Genomic DNA, 18,374 nt, shown 5'->3' with positions numbered 1-18,374 from the left:
CTTTGTGCATAATCAGTCTAGGATAAATGTGTTTATAAATGAATTCAATACAAAGAAATATGAAATAGTGTGAACATTTGGATAATGCTTCTGTGGAGGTAAATGTCAAATTCTTGCCATTATAACATTGATCAATCCTTTATTGGAAAAGTGATCATTTGTATGTTTAAGAATGAGTCAACTACAAGTCTACACAGAAATGGAAGGCATGAAGTCCAATGCTTTAGAGGAAATTTCTGCCTAGGATCAGTCTATACTTCTGAATTTCCAATTTTCCATTACTCGAAACCACAAGTTTCTGCAAGGCTTAGTGTATTTTAATTAAACTCCAATGACAAGCACAGGCTTTCCAAACTTCTTACTGGTTTACACCATTATGCTTCAAAGCAGGGTTTAAAGAAAACAGGGAGGAGGGAATAATATTAACCAACTCATCAGAAGTTCACATTACACTTCTGCAAAACAGAACCACAGAAGAGCGAGGTTGAGAGTTATCCTGAGTTCATTCAATGGCACTTAGCAATGATCATGTCATTGCCCTTCAGGATTGGTGTTTTGTTCCTTTATTTCCCTGTTTTGTATTCACAAAGTAAAGCTCTGTCTATGTGACTCAGCCTATGAAAATGCTTAGCTTGGCAACCAACACGGGTATTCCCCACACAGGCCTTATCAAAAGTCCAGGAGAAACAAGAAGGCCAGCACTTGCACCCCCTTCCCCATGTGCCCTCTGTAGTGATCCCAACAGCCCCTGCCAATGGCCACAGTGGGAGGTGGGGCTGGAAGGGAAGGTTGTGCTGGGCTAAGCCTTGCTTAGAGAAGCTGCTAGAAAACCAGATGGGATTTTCTGGGAGACTGACTTTTCTTCCCTTCCTTTCTTCCTTTCCTTCCTTCCTTCTTTTGTTTTGTGTGGTTTTTTGTTTGTTTGTTTTGTTTTGTTTTGTTTGGGTCACAGTCTTGCTCTGTCGCCCAGGCTGGAGTGCAATGGCTTCATCTTGGCTCACTGCAACCTCCGCCTCCCGGGTTCAAGCGATTCTCCTGCCTCGGCCTTTCAAGTAACTGGAATTACAGGCGTGAGCCACCACGCCTGGCTAAGTTTTGTATTTTTAGTAGAGACGGGGTTTCACCATGTTGGCCAGGCTGGTCTCGAACTCCTGACCTTGTGATCCACCCGCCTCGGCCTCCCAAACTGCTGGGATTACAGGCGTGAGCTACCGCGCCCGGCCTTCTTTCTTTCTTCCTCCCTCTCTCCTTCTACCCTGCCCTCCCTCCTTTCTTTCTTTATTTTCTTTCCTTCTTTCTTCCTTTTTCTGTGGGCCTCTTGTAAGAATAACAGGATCGACAATCTCAAAGAAATATTTAGCTAGCAAAGCTTTCTGTGGATAGCTTTGGTCTTCTCTCAAGTCTGTCACTATCTCAAACTTGGCCCTTTGCAATCAATGTAAGAGATGCAGATAAGTTATTTTAAAAAGCATAAAGAAACAAAGAGAAACTTCAATAATGAACCCTTGCTGAGATAGCTGCACTTAACCGTTAATCTGAAAAGCATCACCCGACCCGATGGGAACCTGCACAGAGAGTGACCTGCCACCCACAGTATCAGGTATTAGCCTCAGCCACCAAGATAATCTTGGTTCAGGACATTGAGCCATCATTATACTTGAAATATATGCTATGGAATGACTTTTGGACTCTGAACACAATTATAACATTCACCAAGTCTGCCAAGTTTACCACAAGAAAAACATGTAGTTTAAATCTTAAACAACTCAGGCCAGGCACAGTGGCTCATGCCTATAATCCCAGCACTTTGGGAGGCCAAGGCAGGTGGATCACCTGAGGTCAGGAGTTCAAGACCAGCCTGACAAACATGGTGAAGCCCCGTCTCTACTAAAAATACAAAACTTGGCCAGGAGTGGTGGCTAACACCTGTAATCCCAGCTACTCAGGAGGCTGAGGCAGGAGAATCACTTCAACCTGGGAGGCAGAGGTTGCAGTGAGCCGAGGTGGTGCCATTGCACTCCAGCCTGGGTGAAAAGAGTGAAAGTCTGTCTCAAAAAAAAAAAGAAAAAAAAAATTAAACAACTCAATTTCTTGGACAATCCCCTCCTAAAGTATACCAAGAAATTCACTTGCAATCTGCAACCATTCATTTCACAAACAAGAGTGTGTTTCTGTTAAGGGGTCTCAAAGGTTATTCACCCCAGTAACAATATGGTCCCGTGGAAGCACCTTGAAGAACTGGATGGCTGCACTCCAGCCACAGAGCCACAAAGTTTAAAGTTCAGGAAGTGAGTTGATATCTCCATTTTAGTGTGCTGTTTTCAAATTCCCAGGTCAGCATTTGCTGGTGAGTTTCAAAGGAGAATTCAAGAAGATTTGGAAGAAGCTCCAGGCTTGCTGCCTCTTGACTGTTTCAGAGTCATTCTGCTCCTGAGTGTCCAACATCTCCAATCATCCTCAGTGTCCCCATGCTGCCATCTGTGAATAAGCGCATTGATTTGTGGTAGGTAAATGCCAAGCACTCAATCCAGGAAATTGTCATCTGAATGATTTACACACATGCCCTGAGCCCCATCGGGCACTAAAGAGATGGATGCTTTGCGAGTAAATCTTGCATGCATTAACATTAATTTAAAATAATCCGAGTTGGCAGTCAAAAGCATACTTTTCAATAAGCAGCCAACTTTTCTTCTATTAAATCTTCAGGAGAATATATTACCAACTTCTGGGAAATAGTATTTGCAAGAAGCTGAGCTTGAGTAGGTTTAAGAATTTAGCAGTGTTAAGCTGCCTGCCACAAACGTGTGAAGTCCACGTGTATGTGTGATCAGCACATCAGACTGTGTCAGAGCTTCTGTGGCCCCCACAGCTGTCTCTGTCCAAACACAACCACCAAGAGGGCTCAGGCCGCTCTGATGATGGTGCCGTCCTGAGAGGGGGACTGAGGAGCACTGCAGGGACAGAAGACAGGTTCAAAGTCTATGCAGAAGAAACCTGGACTGTGTGCTCTTGGAGATCAGAATCCAGTAAGGTGATTAGATGGCATGAGTGAGAGTGTAACAGCGGGTGGCCAGGTGCCAAAAGATTGGACAGAGCTGTGAGGAAGGAGAGAGCAACGTGCTGGCGTGAACAGGAAAGGTGGGACGGAGGTGACCTAGGCTCACCCTGAGCCAGGCAGAGGCCCAGGGCCTGGAGAGGACAGGCGGGGCATTGAAGGGAGCAAAGGCTGGAACAGAAGTTGTGATGGAATGTGGAGCTCCCTGAAGGTCAGCTTGGACTGCCTGTTCTCTACTGGAAAGCCCGGAGACCAGAGGTCTCAGAAGAAGGGAGGAGAAGAAGCCGATGTTATTATAGGGATGAGCACAGAGGCTGGGCTCTGTAGGAAGGAGGAGCGCCAGCCTGGCAGTGGACAAAGCCTTCGGGATGCTGCAGACCTCTGGGTCCCTGGGCTCGCTGATGGGTGGGTCCTCCCAGCTCTGCTCAAGGTCACCCACTGGGATATGAGAAGAAGATATCAGAATTTTGATTTGGGCCAGGTGTGATGGCTCATGCCTCTAATCCCAGCACTTTGGGAGGCCGAGGTGGGCAGATCACTTGAGGTCAGGAGTTTGAGACCAGCCTGGCCAACATGGTAAAACCCTGTCTCTACTAAAAATACAAAAATTAGCCAGGTGTGGTGGCATGAGCCTGTAGCCCCAGCTACTCGGGAGGCTGAGGCAGGAGAATCACTTGAGCCTCGGAGGTGGAGGTTGCAGTGAGCTGAGATTGCACCACTGTACTCTAGCCTGGGTGACAGAGAGAGGCTCCATCTCAAAAAAAAAAAAAAAAAAAAAAAAAAAAAAGAATTTTGATTTGTTTTTACTTTTAAAAATCTCAACTTTTTGAGTTTCTATTTTACATATTTATTAGGTGGATGTAAAAGTGATTGCCATTTTTGCCATTACTTTCAATGGTAAAAACTGCAATTACTCTTGGAGCAACCTAATAAATGAACACATTAGTTTAACAGAAAGAGTATGTGAGGCTGGGTATGGTGGCTCATGCCTGTAATCCCAGCACTTTTGGGGGCCGAGGTGGGCAGATCACTTGAGGTCAGGAGTTCGAGACCAGCCTGGCCAACATGGTGAAACCCTGTCTCTACTAAAAATACAAACAAACAAACAAACAAATTAGCTGGGCGTGGTAGTGTGTGCTTGTAGTCCCAGCTACTCAGGAGGCTGAGGCCAGAGAATTGCTTGAACCCAGGAGGCGGAGGTTGCAGTGAGCTGAGATCATGCCACTGCACTCCAGCCTGGGCAATAGAACTAGACTCTGTCTCAGAAAAAAAAAAAATAGAGAGTATATAATATATAAACAATCAAAAATTGGGAGAGTGGAATATCTCTCAAATAAACAAACTTTAAAAACTGGGGGAGCACATGCAAACATATTTAGTTAATGTGCATGAACAGAAGACTCTGGGGGAAAATACTCTGCACGTACGGGCCTGAACTAACAATGCTGGCTGGTGAAGGGGTGAGAGCTACGAGAGGAAAAAGAACCTCCATGGGCCTGGGGGTGCAGGAAATGGAAGGAAGCGTGGTATGAACCCCATCTCTCGGGCGTTTCATCTGGGAAATCAGGAGGGATATCTCTACCCCTGTCAGAGATGAGGATGGTGGGAGTTGACCCCACAAGACGGGTCAGAGACCCCAGGACCAATGACCCCTGTGGAGGGCCCTCCAAACCAGAAGGGAAAATGTCAGGGAGGTGAAAGAAAAAATGGGAAATGCAGCGTCCCAGAGGTCGAGAGAAGAGAGACCTTCAAGGCGACAGGGTGGGCAGCAGGATGAAGGAGCTCAGAGGGAATGATCCTGAGAAAGGCCTCTTGGAATTCCACGAGAAAGTCACTGAAGACTTTTCATAAACGGCTTCAGCAGAGGGAAGAGTGTGGAGGCCGGACTGCAGGGGTTAAGAAGGGAACGAGTGGAGAGGAAATGAAGGTACAAGGTCCTGTTTAGTTTTCAACTATTAAAATGTCAGTGTCAAAGTCAGAACTGTAGGGGTGGGAGGGTGTAATGTAGAGCTTTTTCTTTCATCTGGGACCCCGGAGGAATTCCCCGTTACTATTTTAACAGTGGTAAGTGGTAGCTGTGGCTAGGGCAGTGGGACACAGTGTGGGAAATGGTGAGGCCATAAAGTGCCCCGTCCTGTCCCAGAACCCTCCAGACGGCTCAGGTTTGGTCTATGAGTTTGTGTAGTAGAGAATATACGAGAGCTCGGGCCAGGCGCGGTGGCTCATACCCATAATCCCAGAATTTTGGGAAGCTGAGGCAGGTGGATCATGAGGTCAGGAGTTAAAGACCAGCCTGGCCAACATGATGAAACCCTGTCTCTACCAAAAATATAAAAAATTAGCCGGGTGTGGTAGCATGCACCTGTAATCCTACTCACTCAGGAGGCTGAGGCAGAAGAATTGCTTGAACTCAGGAGGCAGAGGTTGCAGTGAGCCAAGATCGCGCCACTGCCCTCCAGCCTGGACGACAGAGTGAGACTTAATCTAATAATAATAATAATAATAATAATACTATAAGAAGAGCTCTAATTTTATAAAGGCAGAAGGGATACTTAATTCTCAAATCCATATGTGATTAGAAGTCTGAAAACTTTTCCCAAATATCACATCCTATTTGATACTTTAATGTCAGAAGATCTGAATAGAAATAAGTGGAAGGAAGAAGTGTTAATTATTTGACATCAGTATCAGACTCTCAATCCACAAGCAGTTGGACATCTGGTCCCTCTCAGGTGAGATGTCTGCAGAAGTGACCAAGGTTTTTGACTCTTCTGATGGTTCTCTGGAAACCTGGGAGACACCACTCCAGTATTTTGGCTTTACCCAGGTACAAAATTGTTTACTATCCATTTGACAAGTGTGAAAATAGGTTCAAAGCCACATGTAAGAACTAATTAATGCTTATAAAATTATTTGAGAGCTACAGATGAAAGGAGTGATTTAAGTGCAGAATATTATTGTCTGCTAACGATGGAGTGCATTGAACTAACCAGATTCTCCCAGAGAATAACCTATATCCTAGGAATAAAATCAGGAATTTGTTTGTTTGGTTGGGTGTTTTTTTTTGTTGTTTCTTTTTTTTTTTTTTCAGATAGGGTCTCTGTCACCTAGGCTGGAATGCAGTGGCACGATCATGGCTCACTGTAGTCTCTGCCTCTTGGGTTTACAAGATCCTCCTGCCTCAGCTTTCCAAGCAGCTGGGACTACAGGTATATGCCACCATGCTTGGCTAATTTTTGTATTTTTTGTAGAGACAAGTTCCCACTACGATGCTCAGGCTGGTCTCAAACTCCTAAGCTCAAGTGACCTGCCCATCTCAGCCTCCTAAAGTGCTGGGATTACACATTCGAGCCACTGTGCTCAGCCAAAAGTCAGTAATTTTGGAAGCTGCATTACACATTTTAGGTGAAAAGCAATAATTACTGATAATTATTCCGTAGCTGTTCTTTTCATTTCTAGAACTATCTTAATAGTTCACATCCTTAGACACCCATGGGCCTCATAGACTCACAGACTCTCAGGGCTGGAAGGGTTCTGGTGCTTTGCTCCTTAAACTCCCTTCATGAGTCTTCCTCTGCGGCTGCCCAAGCATGTGTGATACCTCCAGCAGGGGTCTCATTACCACCCATTCCCCTTTTCCTCTGTCTAAATCAGCTTTAAAAGTCTCATTTACCCTCTTCTGCATCTCTGCAAGCAGAGGCACATTTTAAGCTACTGCTGTCCTAAATCTCCTCTCATATCCATCCCTGGTCATTCACACCTCTTTTCCTAGATTTTTTGCACATCCTTTAGAAATCTTATTCCACTGGCAAGGCTCCAGATTTTCTGCAACAATAACTTAAACATTTTTTTTGCCACTGAGTGCTAGACTGACGAGGTCCTTTTTTGATCAATGGAATCTGATGTTATAATATCATTATTGACTCAGGCAAATCATGAACTGCTAGTACCAGTGAGTGCAGCTGGTAAGAATAAAGTAATGATGGGGCCCTCAGGCCTGTAATCCCAGTACTTTGGGAGGCCAAGGCCGGTGGATCACCTGAGGTCAGGAGTTCGAGACCAGACTGGCCAACATGGCGAAACCCCATCTCTACTAAAAATACAAAAATTAGCCAGGCATGGTAGCAAGAGCTTATAGTCCCAGCTACTCGGGAGGCTGAGGCAGGAGAATCACTTGTACCCGGGAGGGAGAGGTTGCAGTGAGCCAAGATTGTGACACTGCCTGGGCGACAGAGTGAGACTGTATCAAAAAAAAAAAAAAAAAAAAAAAAAAGGAATGATGGGGCCCACGGTTGGCTGCTTGTCCAGGCCTTGGCTCTCTCCTGCCAGATGGTCCTACAGACTTGCCTGTGCCTTGGGTTATGACGAGAGGGGCACAGTGTGGTTGGCTCAGCATAATCACAACATGTACCCCTGGAAAAACAGGAGCATCCACAAGAGGGATACCTGAGGCTGGAGCTCTGCCAGGGAGAAAAGGTGATGACAAAGAAAGATGGGAGAGCTGGGCATGGTGGCCCATGCCTATAATCCCAATACTTTGGGAGGCCGAGGCAGGAGGATCGCTTCAGCCCAAGAGTTCAAGACCAGCCTGGGCAACATAGCAAGACCCCATCTCTAAAAAAAAAAATAAAAAATTATCCAGGCATGGTGGCTCATGCCTGTAGTCTCAGCCACTTGGGAAGCTGAGGCTGCAGTGAGCCAAGATCTCACGACTGCACTCCAGCTTGGGTGACAGAGCGAGACCCTGTCTCAACAACAACAAAAGAAGAAAGGAGCCATAAGAAATAGGGCTTCATGGAAATATGTCTTGCCAAAGGGATAAGAGAGAGAGTAAAGTGCAAAGATGAAGGAGAGAGGCCAGGCACGGCGGCTCACGCGTGTAATCCCAGCACTTTGGGAGGCCAATGTGGGCAGATCACCTGAGGTCGGGAGTTTGAAACCAGCCTGACCAACATGGAGAAACCCCTTCTCCACTAAAAATACAAAATTAGCTGGGCATGGTGGTGCGTGCCTGTAATCCCAGCTACCCGGGAGGCTCAGGCAGGAGAATCACTTGAACCTGGGAGGCGGAGGTTGCAGTGAGCCAAGATCACACCATTGCACACCAGCCTGGGCGACAAGAGCGAAACTCCATATGAAACCAAACAAAACGAAACATAAAAAAAAGAAGGAGAGAATGTCGTTTGGGAATTACTCAAGGCAGCTCTTTCCACCCCACCCCCTTTTTTTTTTTGAGACCAGTTCTTGCTCTGTCACCCACCCAGGCTGGAGTGCAGTGGTGTAACCATGGCTCACTGCTGCCTCAACCTCCCCAGGCTCAAGTGATCCTTCCATCTCAACCTCACAAGTAGCTAGGACTACAGGCATGCACTGCCACACCCGACTAATTTTTGTATTTTTTGTATAGACGGGTTTTGTCATGCTGCCCAGGCTGGTCTTTAATTCCTGGACTCAAGTGATCCTCCCACCTCGACCTCCCAAAGTGCTGGGATAACAGGCGTGAACGACTGCTCCCAGCACTCTTCCCATTCTTGATCTTTCCATGCGGATGCTCAATGCGCTTTGAGGGGGAGCCTCAATGTGCTCTGCAAACCCTTAAGTCTGTGAGTGCATGTGTGGCTATGGAGTAGGGGTTGCAGGCGAGTGTGCACGCCTCAGGGCAGGAAGGGGCTGGCTCTTACCTGCTTATTCTCCCTGGGCTCAGATGCTCAGGTGAGGGAGAAAACCCAGACGGGCTGCTGTGGGGTTTGTGCCTAATACTAAGGGGTCTACCCCAGGTGCACACTGACAAAATCTCATTCAGAGTTCAAAGAGGTAACAAAAGGAATGTGTGTGTGTACTGCATACGTGCCCACAGTATGAGTTTGGCACACATGAAGACATATGCCCATATGTTTACCCTCTCGAATTTTACAGTGCGAATTAGGAGGCTGGTTCTAATAACATGGCAATAAAACATCAAGCGTTTGTACTACAGTCTCTCACCAGGCATGGGAAAATGGTTTATCTTGGATCCTGGGGCAGCCACTCATATAATGAGAAAGTAATAGATAGAGGAACCATCCAGAAAGAGTTTCAAGGCCACAGAATTTTTCTTCTTATCCACAACAAAGTCTCAAGAATGCAAGACCACGAGCACAGGCTGGAAAACTGCACAGAAGTGGAGTTCTCCTGATGGGAGAGATTCACACGGCAGCCTCGGTTCACAGAGGTTTCATCTGGAATTTCTCTGTGGAGGGTTGTACAGGAAGCAGCTGAGTGGAGCTCTTGAAATGAGAGCACATCCCAGAAAGACTCTAAAACTATGACTCTCATCTCACCTGAAGACAACCGCTCCTTTTTCATGCATTTGACAAGACCATTTTCATATTAGTCAGGCATTTAACTTTTATGTTCATATAAAAATTCAGTACTTTCACCAATAACAAGAAGTTTTGGTCTTGGGGTTGTTTTTTGTTTTTGGTATAGTTGGGGGTTTTGCTGTGTTGTCAAGACTGGTCTCAAACTCTTGACTTCACACGATCCTCTAACCTTGGCCTCCCAAAGTGCTGTGATTATAGGCAGGAGCCACCACATCTATCCTAACAAGAAGTGCTTTTGTGGGGTTTTTTGGTTTGTTTTTTAAGACAGAATCTTGCTCTGTTGCCCACTGCAGAGAGGGCTCACTCCAACCTCGATCTCCTGGGCTCAAGCGATCCTCCCACCCTCAGCCTCCAAGTAGCTGGGACCACAGGCATGCACCGTCACGCCCAGCTAATTTTTCTTATTTTTAGCAGAGACAAGGTTTTGCTTTGTTGCCCAGGCTGATCTTGAACTCCTGAGCTCAAGCAGCCCTCCTGCGTTGGCCTCCCAAAATGTTGCGATTACAAGCATGAGTCATGGTGCCCCGTCTAACAAGATGTTTTAAAAGAGCTTTTTCAAAAATATAGAAATTCAGGCAAATTGTTACCCCCCCCCCCCTTGCAAATTAATGAAAAGGAGGCACCCTTTTCAACTTACCTCAAAAATCAAACTGTTTTGAGGCCAGGTGCGGTGGCTCATGCCTGTAATCCCAGCACTTTGGTGGATCACCTGAGGCCAGGAGTTTGAGACCAGCCTGGCCAGCATGGTGGAACCCCATCTGTATTAAAAATACAAAAATTAGCCAGGCATGGTGGTGTGTGCCTGTAATCCTAGCTACTCGGGTGGCTGAGGCAAGAGAATCGCTTGAACCTGGGACGCAGAGATTGCAGTGAGCTGAGATCACACCACTGCACTCCAGCCTGGGCGACAAGGCCAGACTCCATCTCAAAAAAAAAAAAACAAAAAAAAAAAAACAAAAAAAACTCAAACTGTTTTGAGAAAAGTAATTTTATTTTTTTACTAAAAAATTGTTTTGAATAATTTGGTACATTGTCACAAGAATTCATTGGCAACAAAATGGCTTACGAAACACAGTTACGTTTCATGTTGATAGGATGTCACAAGCCACACGTATGATATGTCTGAACTAATGCTACTCTTCTCTGTGCTCCCGTGTCACGTGACCTGGTGTGACAATGCCACTTACATCGTCATTAGAGTTCCTGTGCCCAGCTACATGCCCCACCTCCAGCCTCCACCTCACTGAAAAGGTCTTGAAAGAGAAGACCAGGCTTCCTCCTCCTTGATTCCCCTAGAACCTGGGCCAGTGCCTTGAAGAGCTGTTCCATGAACGTCTGGGGAGGGTGTGGGAAATATGGTTGGACATGGGTAGGTTGGTGCCAGGTTACATGGGGATTTAGAACCTGGACTTGACCCATCCTGGGCCAGAAGGAGCCACTTAAGGTTTTTGAGCAGAGGGTGATATGAAAACAAATTGTGGGGTGGGTGTGGTGGCTCATGCCTGTAATCCCAGCACTTTGGGAGGCTGAGGTGGGTGGATCACGAGGTCAGGAGTTCGAGACCAGCCTGGCCAATATGGTGAAACCCCATCTCTACTAAAAATACAAAAATTAGCCGGGTGTGGTGGCACAAGCCTGTAGTCCCAGACTGAGGCAGGAGAATCGCTTAAACCTAGGAGGTGGAGGTTGCAGTGAGCCGAGATCGCACCACTGCACTCCAGCCTGGGTGACAGAGTGAGACTTGGTCTCAAAAAAAAAAAGGAAAAGAAAAGAAAACAAATTGTGTTGAAGTGCAGAAATGGGGCACTGGAGTGGGAGCCCAGAGCAGAAGCTACTGCCAGAGGTCACAAGGACAGAAACTAGAGGCAAACCTAAAGGATTTTCAAACAAAAGCAGATCTTGGTGTCCCTTTCCAAAAGAAGGATATGGAAGGGTCAAAGTTGGCTCTAGAGGTTGGAGGGCTGAAAGAGGTGCCCTCCTAACAGATACTAGGGCGAGGATTTGGGGTAGGACAGAAGGTGGGGGAGATAAGTTCACTGTTGGTCATGTTTAGTTTGAATAGATCCCCCAGGGTGCAATGTCCAGGCAGTAATTATAACTCAGAAGAGGAGTGAGGGCTGAAGATTCAAATCAGCAAGTCACCCTTGCTTGCAGTGACTTCTCTGAAAAGAGAAAATGCTTCACCAGAAGAACAGGGGAGAGCTCTTAGGTATGTCCCTAAAATCTGCTTGCTAGGGTGGGATAAGTCACCTGGAAGGACCTGCCCAGGTGCTAAGGAAACTGGAAAGGGCTAGGTCAGGTGAGCCTAAGGGAACAGTTTCCTGAAGGGGGGTGGAAGAGGAGGCAGTAGGATGTCCACAGTGACAACTTTGGAAGGAAGGAAAAGTAGAAGGACCAAGGAAAGACAAGGCGGTGTTTTTAAAGGAAGTCATTCATACATGGATGGCAGACAAGACTGCAGCAGAGCAGCTGGGGCAGATGCCAAACCACAGAGCACAGACGGAGAAGAAAGAAAATATGAAAGAGCAGGAAGAGTGGCTGGAGGTGACACTTCTGAGGAGGCCGTTTGGAAGCTACAGGAAGCAGTGGCTGGAGGTGACACTTCTGAGGAGGCTGTTTGGAAGCTACAGGAAGCAGTGGCTGGAGATGACACTTCTGAGGAGGCTATTTGGAAGCTACAGGAGGCGGTGGCTAGAAGTGATACTTCTGAGGAGGCGGTTTGGAAGCTACAGGAAGCAGTGGGATAAAGGAGGGAGTGATCTTCATCCTGAGCATGCTCGCCAAACACACTCATGCCCATTGCACATGCTGAGATGTGCACCCAGCTCTCTTCTCCAGAGAGGTCCACATGGCACACATCTGAATGGCCCAGACTTCTGGACATGTGGTCCTCTGTGCCCAAAGCCTCCGGGGTACCTGGGGAAACATACTGGCTGCCTTATGAGCATGTGAAAGAAGCCCGGGTGCCAGACCTGAGCACTGAGCATTTCTTGGCACTCGTGCTGCTCATGGGGATTGTGTACAGAGAGCAGATTGGGCTGGAGGACCAGCAGGGGCACACAGAGGCTACCTCAAAGGGACATGGCAGCAGTACTGTGAGTCCCTCGCTCTCCCTATGAGTGAATGCAGTTTTGGGCAGCATGACTGAGTCCACCCAAATCTAAGCACATCTGTTGAGATTGCTGGGGAGCCAGTCATGGAACACAGACTCTGACCTCTCCTGAGTTGGAAGAGATTCGGGCTCAGAAGCTCCATCCTCAGCACCTCCTTCACACTCTGGAGGAAGCTGGAGGAATCTTCTCCCACTGCTATCTTTATGTGGCATGGATACTGTAGAAGAGTAGGAATGGGGGTCCCTGAAGGAAACTATTCTATAGCCAGAGCTTTGGAAGCCTTCAAATGGCCTACAAGCTTAGAGGCATCTGGAATCAAAGCAGTAGTGACACCTTCCTGCCCTGGTAATTCTATTTAATGAAGAATAACTATAAAGAGAGCAAGATGGCCAAATAGAACCCTCCAGCTATCATCCCACCCTGTCCCCTCCAACCTCACCCCTCAAGAACACCAAATTGAACAATTATCCACACAAGACAGCACCTTCGAAAGAACCAGAAAATAAGGTGAGCAATCACAGTACCTGGTTTTAACATCATATCAAGGAAGAGGCACTGAAGAGGGTGGGAAAGGCAGCCTTGAATTGCTTACACTACCCTTCCCCCTTCCCCTAGGAGCACAGCATGATGCAGAGAATCTGTGTCCTTGGAAGAGGGAGAGGGAAGTCATTATGGAGCTTTGCATTGCAACTCAGTGCTGCCCTGATACAGTGGAAAGCAACACAGGGCAGAATTAGGCTGGTGCCCATGGAGGGAGCATTTAGACCAGTCCTAGCTGGAGGAGAAGTGTTCGTCTCGGTAGTCAGAAGCGGAGTTCCAGCAAGCCCTGCCACTGCAGGCTCAAGTGCTCTAGGGTACTAAATAAACTTGAAAGACAGTTTAGGCCACAAGGACCGCAATTCCTGGGCAAGTCCTGGTACTGGGCCGACCTTGGAGCCAGTAGGCTTGGTGTGCATGCAACCCAGTGAAACACTAGCTGACGTAGCCAAGGCCTGTCCCCCAACCCCAGGCAGCACAGCTCACAATTCCAAGAGGAGAGGAAAGAGTAAAGAGGACTTAAGGAGGACTTTATCTTGCAACTTGAATACCAGCTTAGCCATAGTAAAATAAAGCACTAAAGTCCTGAAGCCCCCATTCGAGGCCATAGCTCCTGGGTGACATTTCTAGACCCACCCTGGGCCAGAAGGGAACCCACTGTCCTGAAGCAAAAGACAGTCCAAGAATAATTCACCACCAGCCAACTAAAAAGCTCTTGGGCCTTGAATAAATATCAGGTCACCACAGGCCTTGGGTGAGACCCAATATTATGCTGGCTTCAGGTGTGACCCAACACACTCTCAGCAGTGATGGCCATGTAAGTGCTTGCGTCACCCATCCCCCAAATCTAGACAGCTCAGCATGGAGAGAGTGATTCCATTTGTTTGGTGGAAAGTAAGAGAAGGGTATGAGAGACTCTGCCTGGTAATCCAGGGAATTCTCTTGGATCTTATCCAAGATCACCAAGGCAGTACCTCTACAGGTCTGCACAAGTTACACTGTTACTGGGCTTGGGTTGCCTTGTAATGCACATATGACTGCAATGATCAAAGACTTAGATCACAACACTCAATTCCCTTTGAATATTTGGAAAGCCTTCTCAAGAAGGACGGGTACAAGGAAGTCCAAATTGTGAAGATTAGAATAAATACCTAAATCTTTAATATCTAGACATCAACAAACAACCACAAGTATCAGGACCATCCAGAAAAACATGACCTCACCAAATAACTAAATAAGACACCAGTGACCAATTCCAGAATGATAGAGATGTATGGCCTTTCAGACAGAGGATTCAAAATAGCTGTTTTGAGGAAACAGCAAAATCCAAGATAACACAGAGAAGGAATTCAGAATCCTATCAGATAAATTTAACAAAGAGATTGAAATAATTACAAAGAATCAGGCAGGAATTCTGGAGCTAAAATAAAAATTCAATGGACAAACTGAAGAATGCATCAGTCTCTCAACAGCAGAACTGATCAACCAGAAGAAAGAATTAGTGAGCTTGAAAACAGACTATTTGAAAATACACAGAGGAGTCAAAAGAAAAAAGAATAAAAAATAATGAAGCACACCTACAGGATCTAGAAAATAGCCTCAAATGGGCAAATCAAAGACTTATTGGCCTTAAAGAGGAGGTAGAAGAGATAGAGAGATTGGGGTAGAAAGTTTACTTAGCAGGGTGTGGTGGCTCATGCCTGTAATCCCAGCACTTTGAGAGGACGAGGTGGGTAGATCACCTGAGGTTAGGAGTCCAAGACCAGTCTGATCAACATGGTGAAACCTCATCTCTACAAAAATACAAAAATTAGCCAGGCAAGATGGCATGTGCCTGTAATCCCAGCTACTCAGGAGGCTGAGATGGGAGAATGACTTGAACCCAGGAGGTGGAGGTTGCAGTGAGCCAAGATGGCGCCATTGCACTCCAGCCTGGGTGACAGAGTGAGACTCAGTCTCAAAAAAAAAAAAGAAAGTGGGGCTAGGTGCGGTGGCTCATGCCTGTAATCCCAGCACTTTGGGAGGCTGAGGCGGGAGGATCGCCTGAGGTCAGAAGTTGGAGCCAGCTTGACCAACATGGAGAAACCCCGTCTCTACTAAAAACACAAAATTAGCCAGGCGTGGTGGCATATGCCTGTAATCTCAGCTACTCGGGAGGCTGAGGCAGGAGAATCACTTGAACCCAGAAGGCAGAGGTCACAGTGAGCCGAGATTGCACCATTGCCCTCCAGCCTGGGCAACAAGAGCAAAACTCTGTCTCGATTAAAAAAAAAAAAGAAAGAAAGAAAGTTTATTCAAAGAGATAATAACAGAGAACTTTCCAAACATGGAGAAAGATATCAATATTCAAGTACCAGATTACAGAACACCAAGCAGATTTAACCCAAAAAAGACGACCTCAAGACACTTAATAATCAAACTCTTAAAGGTCAAAGATAAAACAAAGTTCCTAAAAACAGCAAAAACAAACAAACAAAAAAACAAAACAAAAAAGAACTCTAAGGGAGCTCCAACATGTCTGGCAGCAGTTTTCTTGGTGGAAACCTTACAAGCCAGGAGAGAGTGGCACGACACATTTAAAGTATTGAAGGAGAAAACTTTTATCCTAGCATATTATATCCAGTGAAAATATCTTTCTTTTCTTTTGTTTGTTTTGAGAAAGGTTCTCACTCTATTGCCCAGACTGGAGTGCAGTGGCACGATCTCAGCTCACTGCAACTTCCACCTCCCAGGCTCAAGTGATTCTCCTGTCTCAGCCTCCCGAGTAGCTGTGATTACAGGTGCGCGCCACTACCACCCGGCTAATTTTTGTATTTTTAGTAGCGACAGGGTTTCACCATGTTGGCCAGGCTGGTCTTGAACCCCTGACCTCAAATGATCCACCTGCCTTGGCCTCCCAAAGTGCTGGGATTACAGGTGTGAGCCACAGTGCCCTGCCAAAACTATCTTTCAAACATGAAGGAGAAATAAAGACTTTGCCAAGCAAAAGCAGAGAGATTTCGTCAATGCCAGATCTGTCCTGCAAAACATGCTAAGGTGAGTTCTCCAATCTAAAGGGGGTGTTAATAAGCAGTAAGAAATCATCTGAAGGAATAAAACTCACTGGTAACAGTGAGTACACAGACAAATACAGAATATTATAACATAATTATAATGTAATTGTGGTATGTAAACTACTCATATCTTGAAAAGGAAGACTAAAAGATGAACCTATCAAAAATAACAACTACAACAACTTTTTAAGACATAGAAAGTATAATAAGATATAAACAGAAACAACAAAAAGTTGACTGGGCATGGTGGTTCACGCCTGTAATCCTAGCACTTTGGGAGGCCAAGGCAGGTGGATCACTTGAGGTTAGGAGTTTGAGACCAGCCTGGCCAACATGATGAAACCCCATCTCTACTAAAAAAATACAAAAATTAGTGGGGTGTGGTGGCATGAGCCTGTAATCCCAGCTACTCGGGAGGTGCAGGCACAAGAATCGCTTGAACCCAGGAGGCGAAAGTTGCAGCCAGCCCAGATCACGCCACTGCACTCCAGCCTGGGTGACAGAGCAAGACTCAGTCTCTAAATAAATAAATAAGAAACAACAAAAAATTTAAAAGTTGGGGAAGTAAAGTGTAGAGTTTTTATTACTTTTCTCTTTGCTTGCCTGTTTTTGCGATCAGAGTTAAGTTGTCATCAGTCTAAAATAATGGGTTAAAAGATGTTATTTGCAATCCTCATGGTAACCTCAAATCAAAAAAACCTACAATAGGTAGGCAAAACAAGAAATTAACATATGCTTCCAGAGAAAAACACTTTCAAAAAAAGAAAAAAAAAAAGAGACAGGTTTGGGTGGCCGAGGTAGGCAGATCAACTTAAGGTCAGGAGTTCAAGACCAGCCTAGCTAACATGGTGAAATCCTGTCTCTACTAAAAATACAAAAAATTAGCCAAGTGTGGTGGCACACGCCTGCAATCCCAGCTACTCGGGAGGCTGACACTCAAGAATTGCTTGAGCCTGAGCAGTGGAGGTTGCAGTGAGCCGAGATTGCACCACTGCACTCCAGCCTGGGCGACAGAGCAAGATGGTCTCAAGAAAAAAAAAAGAAGAAGAAGAAGACAGGAAGGAAGGAAGAAAGAGAAGATCCCAACACAACCAGAAAACAAATGACAAAATGACAAAATGGTAGTAGTAAGTCCGTATTTATCAGCAATATTCAGTGTAAATGGATGGAACTCTCCAATCAAAAAAAAAAAGAAAAGAAAAGAAAAAAGAAAAACAAAAGAAAGAACAAGAAATCAAAAGAAAAATAAAAACAAAAAAGAGAGTAGAATGTTGCTTACCAGAGGCTGGGAGTGGGGAAGGGGAGAGTGGAAGGATTTGGGGATGGTTAATGGGTACAAAAATAGAGTTAGATACAATGAATAAGATCTAGTATTTGATAGCACAATAGGGTGACTACAGTCAGCAACAACTTGTACATTTTAGAATAACTGAGGAGTACAATTGGAATATTCATAACACAAAGAAATGATGAATGCTTGAGGTGATACTCCATTTACCCTGATGTAATCATTATTGTATGCCTCTACCAAAATATCTCATGTGCCTTGTAAACATATACACCTACTATGTACCCATTTAAATTTAAAATATTTTAAATTAAAACAATAAGCATAGAAACCCTTAAGATGTCACAAAATAATACAGTTGCATTCAACTTCCTTCAGCAAAACTGTCTAAAAGTTCGAGATGTCCATGAGAACAATCATTGTTGCAATTTGCATGGCTCTGATCTTCAAGGAAAAAATGCAGTTTCATTCAACTTAATCTTCGGTATGATGAGCACTAATGAGGCAATAGTTATATAGCCTTTTCCTAGCACTGGCCCTAGGGCTCCATACACATCACTCAACAGGCATGGAACCCAACATGAGAGGTATTTTCCTTACCTCCATTTTATAGATGAGGAAAGCAAGCTAGGAAGAGATAGAGTCCAAGAGCTGACAGTCAGTAAGTTGTAGAGCCAGGGTTTGAAACCTGCCCCAAGGATGAGGAAGTCCCTGACCTAGAAGGGTGCCCAGTGCAGCGAAAGGGAGGAGAAAGCAAAAATGTCATGTCGCCATGGTGAGTGTGGGGAGCAGGTGTGTTCAGGCACTCTGGGTACAGGGAGGCATGCAGCCCGGGGCAATGAGTCCCAGAAAGGCTGCCTGGAGGGGATGACACATGAGCTGGGTCCTGCGTGGTAGACCAGGGCTGGAGGGGCTGGTGGTTGTGCCAGACAGAAAGGACAGCAAGAGCGAAGACATAGAGGGACC

General features: G+C 45.8%; 1 protein-coding gene across 2 annotated transcripts in view; it reads right to left on the bottom strand.

Annotated features, from left to right (window-relative positions):
- Positions 1-892: 892 nt before the first annotated feature.
- The window catches only part of SCAF8 (SR-related CTD associated factor 8), a 229,923-nt gene continuing 212,441 nt past the window's right edge, over positions 893-18,374 (bottom strand). For both annotated transcript variants that reach the window (XR_010140383.1, XR_010140384.1), the window contains one exon: positions 893-2,478. The gene's annotated coding sequence lies outside the window, so the exon portion shown is untranslated. The remainder of the gene's footprint in view (positions 2,479-18,374) is intronic.

The sequence above is a fragment of the Pongo abelii genome, chromosome 5 (assembly GCF_028885655.2).
Source record: "Pongo abelii isolate AG06213 chromosome 5, NHGRI_mPonAbe1-v2.0_pri, whole genome shotgun sequence".
NCBI lineage: Eukaryota > Metazoa > Chordata > Mammalia > Primates > Hominidae > Pongo > Pongo abelii.
Note: the sequence above shows the minus strand (reverse complement) of the source record. Positions and strands in the feature narration are given on the sequence as shown.